The sequence below is a fragment of the Penaeus monodon genome, chromosome 26 (assembly GCF_015228065.2).
Source record: "Penaeus monodon isolate SGIC_2016 chromosome 26, NSTDA_Pmon_1, whole genome shotgun sequence".
Lineage (NCBI taxonomy): Eukaryota > Metazoa > Arthropoda > Malacostraca > Decapoda > Penaeidae > Penaeus > Penaeus monodon.
In genome coordinates this window covers 16957401-16964871 of record NC_051411.1, presented here as the reverse complement: position 1 = coordinate 16964871, position 7471 = coordinate 16957401, and the positions used below count along the sequence as shown (strand labels likewise).

The 7471-nt window shown below is 46.2% G+C and overlaps 1 pseudogene; it reads right to left on the bottom strand.

The window, feature by feature from the left end:
• Positions 1-3804: 3804 nt before the first annotated feature.
• Positions 3805-7471, bottom strand: part of LOC119589595 — a 4148-nt pseudogene continuing 481 nt past the window's right edge.

Here is a 7471-nt window from a genome sequence, read left to right as displayed (position 1 = left end):
CCCCACCCCCCTCGCCCCCGTTTTCCGTCTCCACCCCTTTTGTTCCTAAGGTTGAGATCATGCTGAAGGATGACTTCATCCTGAACGGGAAAGCCATGGGCACGGTATTCTTGTTCTAGTTGTTTATCCCTTAACCCCCAAGGGAACCCTGAGGGTTGGACAGTTTCTCTCCCCAACATACTCTAGGCTTACCATTGTCCCTAACCCTTGTTAGGGACAATGAGGATTGCCCCTTCATCATACGTTCCCGTCTCATCACAGTTACATATGAAAACCAAGCTATAGCATTATGAACTCTTAACTGATATCTCTGGCAATCCCATTCCTGCAAAACCCCACCCAACTCTCATACCTTGTACCGGAACTGTCCCTATCTCCCCAGCAAACTGCTCTATCTATAACAAAAAATGGTCAGATTGTGGAAAAGACTTACTCGCCTGCCTTACGGTGAGAAGATTAATATGGTTGGGCATGGAGGGGTTCTCGACCAATGTAAACAATAAAGGGATGGTCATGTTTACAGAAAGTAATTTTGGCAATGTTGGTGGGGGGTCTTACAATGACCTCTTGGAGGAATGGAGTAACAATGTACCAATATCATATCATATAGTCAATGATATTTATTGGTGGAGAACCCCTCCATGCCCAACCATATTAACCTCCTCTCCTTCAACGTCAAAATTGCTGGCGTTTAGGACATCCTGTCAAACACTGCCGTTCCACAGGCCGATACCTTGTATGTGCCCAACCTGGTTATAACCGCTCATACTACTATGCACAGTCACGCACTTGTGCCAGCTGTGGCGGCCTCCATAATGTATTTTATAGGGGCTGCCCCACCTGCAATTTTGAGTCTGAGGTGGCAACTCTCAGATTCAGACTTGGTCTTGCTGTGTGTGAAGCCAGACGGGAAAACCGTCGACGAGGTTTTTCTCTTACTCCTTACTCCAGTAATGTCGCTTGCTCTGCCCCTCCCCCTCCTTCCCAAGATGTTCCTACACACTCCCCTATACTTATCCCGCCTACCTTCCCCAGTCAAATTCTTTTGCCATCCTAAATCAAGTTACTCCAATCTCTACTGCAGCCCCAACACCTTCCTCTCTTCCTCCCCGCACTACCCGCAGCAGACAGACCAAATATTCCACCCCTTTTTCTCCTGCCACACACTCACCTTCACCTACCTTTTCCTCTACTCCTCAGACACCAGTCTCTCAAAATTCCCCAACCAACTCCAATACAGAAACTCTTGAAGATATTCAAAACTATCTGCTCGAGTCACAAATTGACACACACTGAACACTGAAAGTTACTGCCGATATCCATCCTCCTCCTACTCATATTCCCCCTACACCCCTTCCTCCTACTCCCCAACACAACCCATCCCCCCCAGCTCCACCTACATTAACTCTCCCTCCATCCCCTCTATCCCTTCCATTCCCTCCTGGGTACACACGTGAATCCCTCATGTCACAACTATGCCCTCCCCAGATCCTCCACCTCCTGATACAACACCACCTTCCCCCTCTCATTCCTTATCTCACCCCCTAGCTCCTTTCCCTTAATTCTCAATGGCTTTTAAACCCGGTTATCACTCGAAATAAACCCAAAGTTAGGCTCCCCTCCACTGGAATTTTTCGGGGTTTCCCAATTCTCACCAAACCTTCCCCAACCCTTTTCTTCTTAGGGCCCCCATCCATTATTTGCCTCCAGAGCCTTTTTACATCTTCCTAGGGGGGCAAATTCAAATATAAACCCCCGGGGCCCCGACCCCTAATTTTCCCAAACTGACCTTATTCTTAATTCAGATCACCCTACACATTTTGCATAAAACACAAAATTTTTTTTCTTTCCCTTTGGGGCCTCCCCTAATTCCCCCCCTTTTCTCCATTTCCAATGGTCAATTCTGGACCACTTTCCCTAAAGAAATCACTTTCCAGTCCTCCTTTCTCCTGCTTCATTTCCACTTCCAAAACCCCAACACGCGGGTTTGCTTTGATGACCCAAACGGGAGTATTTTTTCACCTCCCCCTTTTTCCCTATTCCTACCCCTCTATCCCCCTCTTCTTTCCATTTCAGATATATAAAAATTTTTTATAGCTACAGTCCTAAGAGCCCTTTATGCAGCCATTCCTCAAAACCTAAAAAGCCCTTTAAAATTTTCAAATGTGTTCCAAATGGGAAATTCTGACGCCCCAAAAGCGCTTCGCTTAAAACGTGCAGTCAAAGAACTTTACCCCTAAAAACGAGGCCCCCCAAATAAATTATCAGCCCATATCCCCTTTTTAAAAAAAGCCTCCGCCTGTTTTCGTAAAACCCGGAACAGTAAAAAAATAGCGGGGAAAAATTAGGTTTCCTCCTTACATCTGAATCATTTTTCAGCTTTTGGCGTCGATCCAAAACTATCTGCAAACATCCCCCCCAAATCCAGTCCCCGTCCCCCCAAATATTCTAGATACACTCGTCCCGGGTCCTCTCAAAGCTGCAAATAAACTATTTTGGCCCATTTGGGTAGTGGCTCCCCGCCCCCTCCCCCACACTTCTTTTCCCATTAAACCATAAAGGGAAACCACCCCCATAATCTTCATTATCCTCTGCTGAGTCCTAAAATCCCTCCCTTTTTTTCCTTTCCTTTTAAACCCCAAAAGCTGCCTACTTTATGCTCCGACCCCCTTCCATCTTCCTCTCTATCCTTCCATTCTTTTTTAAAAACCACATAACATCGGGAAAATTTTCCTTCTCACAGCCGGAAGCTCTTATCCTCCCCTTTTTTAAAACCCCAATAAATCGATACCCCCTTCTAAAGGGTTTATTTTTCCCTTGCTCAAAATTTTGGGTTTTTGGGAAAACCTCCCAAAAGCAAATGGTTTTTTTTCCAAATTTAAATGGGGGATCTTGAATCTCAAATCTTCTCTCCCTTTCCCCGTTTTTTCCCCCGTCCCAAAGTAAAAGCTGCCCCCCTTTGCTAAAATCCAAAATTTTGGGGCCCTGAAATTTGCCACCTAAACCCGTATTAGCCGTTTTTCATTGACCTATAAAACCCAATAATCCCACATGGCGTTACCTTTTTCCCCTCCAAAAATTGCCCCTCCATAGGCATCGGGGAACCCCAAACCCCGGATTTCCATAAACTCTACCCCCCTTTAAAGTTTTTTCCCAATTTTTAAAATCTAGATAGTTACGTATAGGAAACTAACTACAAACTCAACCGCCCTTCCCCTCCCTTTTTTACGGGTTTCTTCCAAATAGGGGTTCCCATAAACCTTAGATATCTAGCACTTTATTTTTTTTTTAACCATTAACCTTTTTTTAATACAATTGATATCGATACTGTTATTTTTTGTTGTTGATTTTAAAGGATTTTTAAAATTGTTATTTAATTTTGGTAACAGTTAAGAAAATGAAAAAATAAAAAACCCCTTTTCCCAAAAATCGGGGAAAAGGGGAAAACATGTGAAAACCAGTAAAAACTAATAATTACTAACAAATAATTTGGGTGTTTAAAGGGCTTGAAGACCTCTATTTTTAAATCAATAAATTTTTTTTATTAAAAGTGGACATGGCATGTATTCTTGCCATCCGTGCCGATTGGGTTAAGAAATTTTAGCCCATTGAGCGAAAGCTGATATATTGTTCAGTCAAACTCTTTTTAAATAAAAAATAAATATAACTATTTTAAAGGGCTTAGGTAAAAAGTATTACATTTTAATTTTTTTATATATTTTATTGTTGAAACCATTTTCATAGGATGCATAGTTTGTCTTTTTGGGCTCCCCCCTTGAGCATTTTATTTTTAGCGCCGGTGACTTAGGAAAGAACCCCGAAAAAATCAAAAACCCTGTCTTTGAGGTTTCTTTTCCCCCTTTGGGGGCGTGGCAGGAAACCCAGGTCCCAGCCCGGGCCCCTGAACTCCCCTTTCGCCCTGGTCCCCGCCTGGGTCCCGGGGTTTTCGGTTTATCCCCTTTGCTGGGGGGGGCCCGAATCTGAAGAGGCGTTAGGGTGATGGGAAAATCCTTTTTTCCCGGGGGGTTGGGGAAAATTCGGCAGCCTTTAAAGGTTAACCACTCTGAAGGATGGCGGCCACGTTGTCCATTCGCCGCTGTCCCCCTCCTAAGTAAAATAAAAAAATTAAAATTCAAACGTTTTTTTCGCAACTTCGGGAATTTTTTCCATGGATGAAAGAAGGGTCAGTAGAGGAAATTTTGGTTGGCGTTAAATTGAAATGGCCCTCGTATTTACCTGAAAGGCAGCGTGATGCAGGAGGCCTAATGCTGATTTGATGGTGTCCTGCAAGGCTCGTCGCGCAACATCTTCCTGTTGTAGATGTGAAGCAGTGAGGTCCAGCGCGATGTCCTTCTCCGCGGTGCGTTCTCGAAGGTCGCGCGTGGTTTGGGTCGCTGCGTCCAGCTGAGCCTGCATGACCTGGGGGTACACACAGAAGATGGGGATGCTGAAAACTTGCATCATATTTTAACATTTTGTAATCATAACTTGTATATGTGTGTGAAAAAAACCCATTTTTTATAATATATATTTTTTTTTAACGGGGGGTGAAAATTTTGGAACAAAAATTTAAAAAAGGCCCTCAAAAAGGGCCGCTATAGTTTATGACTAACTTAAAAATTCCGTTCAAAAGCCCTTTTCTCGTTCTCCCTGGCCAGAGGGTTGGTAGTCACGCCCAACACGGGGGCTTGCTGCTGGGCGCGCTCTGTGACCGCCTGCAGCAGTCTGGCTCGCCCGCTCTCCTCGCGCCGTCACCCTGCGAACTGTGTCTTGTAACAGTGCCTCTCGAAACCTGCGGAGACACACCCCGCTAAAAGGGTCCTTTTCCCTTCCCCTTCGGGAATTTCCTCAAAATGTTAGCCAAAATTAAATATTTTTTTCCCTGAAGATCTGTCGTAATAATTTGAGAAGAGACAAAATAATTCGCTGGATAAGTATAAGTTTCTATTTAGAGATCTTCATAGTCTCATGATTTTCTAAAAGTCTAACCCATTCTCCAATCATATATATTAAAAAAATAACAATATTACTATTCTCAGCTTTCCATGCGAATCTGCGAACGTGTTCATTCTTATCTTCTAGCCCGCAAATATTGCGTCATAACCTTTTGACCCGTCAAATTTTTCCCCCCACTCTTGGTTTTCTTTCCCCCGAGACTGGGGAAAATCTCTCCCCGAAGATGTCCAGCGTGCGCGTCCCCCGGGCCTCATTCTTGTGAAACGCGCCGGGGGTTTGAGTGCAAACCCGGGCTGCGGCCCCCCCAACGCAAATCTTCTGAATCTTGGGCACGCGCGTTTCCAGCTCCGTCCGCAGGGCGGCGGCCTCTACCAGCGAGGCCTTCTCCAGCACACTCACCTAAGATTTGGTTAAACGTTCTACGTTATTTTGTTATTATTGTTATTATTATTATTATTCTTGTTTATATAATTGTTTTCGTTATAGCAATATCTTCATTGTTCCGCTTACACACACACTCTCTCTCTCTCTCTCTCCTCTCTCCTCTTTCCCCCTCAAAACTCTCTCTCCCCTCTCTCCCCCCTCTCTCTCTTTTCTCTCTCTCCCCTCTCTCTCTCCCCTCTCCCCTCTCTCTCCCCCCCACCTCTCCTTCCTCTCTTTTCCCCCCCCCCCCCCCCCTCGCTCCCTCCCTTCCTCCCTCTCTCCTCCCTTTTTCCTTTTCCCTCCTCCTTCCCCCCTCTCCCCCCCCCCTCCCTCCTTTCCCCCCCTCCCTCCCTCCCTCCCTCCCTCCCTCTCCCTCCCTTCCTCTCCTCTCTCTCTTTTCCCTCCTCTCTCTCCCTCCTTCCTCCTCTCTCTCCTCTTTTCGCCCCCTCTCTTCTCTCTCTCTCTCCTCTCCTCCTTTCCTCTCTCTCTTCTCTCTCCCCCTCTCTCTCTCTCTCCCCCCCTCTCTCTCTCTCCATCTCCCCTCTCTCTCTCTCCCCCTCCCCCTCTCTCCCCTCCCCCTCTTTCCTTCTCTTCTCTCTCCCCTCTCCCTCTCTCCCCTCCTCTCTTTCTCCTTTTTTCCCCTCCCCCTCCTCCCTCTTTTCCCTCTCTCTCCCCCTTTTTCCCCTTTTCTCTCCCCTTTTCTTCCCCCTTTTCTCCCCCCCTCCCCCCCCCTTTTTCTCTCTCTCTCCCCTCCCTCTTCTTTCTTTCCTTTCTCCTCTCTCTTTCTCTTTTCCCCCTCTCTCGCTCTCCTCCTCTCCTCTCCCCTCTCTTCTCTCTCCCCTCCCCCTCTCTCTCTCTCTCTCCCCCCTCTCTCTCTCTCTCCCCCCTCCCCCCCCCCCCCCCCGTCTCTCTCCCCTCTCTCCTCTTTCTCCCCCCCCTCCCCCCTCTTTCTGTCGTCTTTTTTTTCCTTCTCTCCCCTTCTCATCTCTCTTCCCCCTCTCTCTTTCTCCCCTCCTCTCTCTCCTTTTCTCTCTTTTCTTCTCCTCTCTTCCCCTCTATTTTTCCCCTCTCTCTCTCCTCTCCTCTCCCCTCTCCTCCTCTCTCTCTCTCTCTCTCTCCCCCTCTCTCTTTTTTCTCCCCCCTCTCTCCCCCCCTTTTTTTCCCCTTTTTCCCCCTTTTTTTTCTTTTTTTCTTTTCCCCCCCCCCCCCCCTCCCTCTCTCAATTCCCCCCTCCCCCTCGCCACTCTCTCTCTCCTTTTCCCTCTCTCTCTCCCCTCCCCTCTCCCCTCTTTTCTTTTTCTCCTTTTCCCCCTTTTCCCCTCTCTCCTCTCTCTCTCTGCTCCCTTTTTTCTCCCTCTTTTTGGCCATTCCCCCCCCACTCGGCTTCCCTTTAAACCCGTTTCCCCATTTTTCCCCCCTTTTTTCGGGGAAGTTCTTTTTCGAGTCCATTTAACTTCGCTTCGAGTTCCTCTTTGTGTTGTCTAAATTCTTCCAGACTTTCCACTTCCCGCCCGAGAGCATGATCTTGGGCTTTAGATCCCGCCTTTTGTTTTTTTCTGGGGTCCTTTCCCAGCTTGGTTTGTCTTTTCCCCGAGGAGCAAAAAATTTGAAAGAAAGGTTTTCCCAAAATTTAAAATCAAGATAAAACCATCACTGGCTGGGATGGTACCAAAAATAACACCATTATCTGTGCTGACACTTAAATATGTGCGGGCCCCTTTCTTCCTTTTTCTCGGTAATCTAATTTTCAAAGGGTATCGTAACAGTAGGTTTGGGTTTCAGTTACTTTTTAGGAAATTTAAAGATGCTGATTACCCTCTTTTATTTTCCTTTCCCTTTTACTGGCCCCCTTTTCTGCTTGTTTTTTTTCCCAAACCCCTTAATTTGGCCCCCCTTAAATTTTTTCCCACTTCGTCTTTTTTGCTGTTAGTCTTTTTGGGAAAAAAAAAGAAACCCCTTTCCATTTTTTATTTAAAACATAGACCAAAAAGGGCAGATATTTTTCACTCATATGTGATAAAAAAAAACACTTGCTGTGTGCGACGAAAAAATGAAGCCCTGTGCCGCACCTATCCTTCAGGAACTTGATGAA